Source organism: Pinus tabuliformis, chromosome 1_2 (genome assembly GCF_031772625.1).
Source record: "Pinus tabuliformis cultivar Carrire ecotype Pingquan chromosome 1_2, CPIR1, whole genome shotgun sequence".
In the NCBI taxonomy this organism is placed as follows: domain Eukaryota; kingdom Viridiplantae; phylum Streptophyta; class Pinopsida; order Pinales; family Pinaceae; genus Pinus; species Pinus tabuliformis.
This window is the reverse complement of record NC_142298.1, coordinates 994,946,106-994,948,328: the sequence shown is the minus strand read 5'-3', so window position 1 is coordinate 994,948,328 and position 2,223 is coordinate 994,946,106.

Here is a 2,223-nt window from a genome sequence, read left to right as displayed (position 1 = left end):
CAAGGTGTCTTCACAACGGTTCCTCAAAATACTTCAAGATCTGGTACAATATCTCTTTGAATAGTCTTTAAGATGTTCCTTAAATTCTCTTCTAAGGCTGCTCAATGCCCTTCTTTAATAGCCTCTTCAAATTCTGCAGCCAAGTGTTTCCAAGTCTTCTCCACACTTCAGCTCCAAGGATGTCTTCAAGGTGTCTTCCAAATGAGCCCAAAAATACCTTCAATCTTTTCCAGGATTTTCTTCAATCTAGCTTCAGTAAGTTCTTAACGAGCTTTCCTCCACTTGTAGCTTTCCACTGTTCTCTTTTTTTAGGATTCAATAGATGACTATCCTCCACAATTTTGGCCTCAGGTCAGCAATTTGTCTGGGTGCGAGTTCTGTGACAGCAGAAGTATAGTTCTCAAAAATCACCATAGAAAACACTTGTTCAAGCCTTCTGTAACTGTTTTGAACCCTCCACACAAGACTATCATCCATAGGCAGAGTTACCAACACACTTGTCACAAAGAACCAAGCCTCACAAACTCAGTGACTGGTTTGTTGTAGTGTATTTTGTTGTAATGTGGTCTACTGTAATGTATTCCTCCTCGTTTTCCTTAAAAATTTCCTAAACAATAAACTGCAATGCCTCCTCGACCTCTTATTTGCCTCTAAGTTCTCTGCCGAATTCTCTGTTTTCTTGACCAAAAATTATGTGTAAGAAATGAGGTCCGAAATCTTTATTTATATTGGTTTTTGTCAGTTGAACAAAAGGACACATCTCAGGAGGTAGGACGACTTGAGCAGTGATCATAGGTCAGCTAGAAATTAAGTTAAAGATATATAACTTCAAAAATCAATTTCTCTTGAAACGTTAGGAGTTTGAGCACATGTAAGGGCTCGTTAGAAAGAGGAAAAAACCCTCTTTAAGATGGTGTAGGAAACATTGTGGAAAGATGCCTCCAAGGTGTCCAAAATAATTTTTCTTTGTGACTGCTTTTGAAATTTTTAGTGCAGAACAAAAAGGTCATTAGGGCTTCTCCATTGTTTGGGACAACATGGCTTTTTCTTGGCTTTGTCATAGGATCATAGTGTCATCATGTAGGAGTGTTGTCATCATGATAGTGTAGCATTATGCATACAAAAACTTCATCATATATTAGTGCAGTGATATGTTATTAACCATGATAGTGCAGTGATATGTTATTAGCCATATGTCATTAGATCATCACAAGGAGAGCTTCTACATCAAGAGTCACTATGAGCATCAATAAGAAGGACTTCTTCATCAAGAGTAAGGACATCATCATGATTTCTAGGTCTTCTTCATCAAGAGCAAGGATACAAGAGGTTATAGTGTCTTCATGGTTAGTTCAAGGACAACTAGGACAATATGAACAATAGGCATCTAGGATAAGACTTCTTCTTAGTGGGTTGACATCTCAATTCATGGTATCCTTGTCAAACAAGAGTCTTGACATCATCATATGGAACCAGACATCTCAAGAATATTGACATCTTAGTCAATTCCATATTTACATCAATGACAACCTAGATTAACAACTTCCTCTGATATTTGCGCAATTTCTAGGCAGAGCAACTAACTGCTGCCCAAATTTGAACAAATTCTGGGATGAGCAGCCTTGATGGGGAAAATTGAACAATTCCTGCTGTGAGTGTTGACTGGCAGGATTGTGCAACTTTGGAGCCCAGCAGGCTACCAAACAGGATTGCATAATTTATGGAGGGAAGGCTAGTTTCCCTCCAGAAATGTGCAATTTTCTTGGGGAAGCTGCTCAGCCTGCAATTGGACCAAGTCCAGGTGAATAGCCTGTGAGCGGAATGGATCAAGTTGTGATCGATAGGTTGCCTTTGTGCAAGATTGAAGCTTGTGAACTTAACGAAGCAATGCAAGTTGTTGTGAAGGTTGGAGGGGAGGCTCCAAAATGAACCTAAGGAAAAATTTTGGAGGGTGGTTGTAGCCGCTACAACTCTTGGCGACACACTGGTAGAATGTTAGAAAATTATATATTTCCAATGTTAGAATCCTTAAATTATAGATCAGCTGCCATTATGCCAATTACAATATGTCTCCACAAACTTAAATCTACGCAATAAAGAAACGAATTGTTTCAAAGTAAAATCTTTTTACGAATTCTATTAACATTTTAACAACAAAAATTTTGTTGACAGCAACAGGAATGAATTTCATTAGTAACAAACAATAGAAAATATTGTTTGATG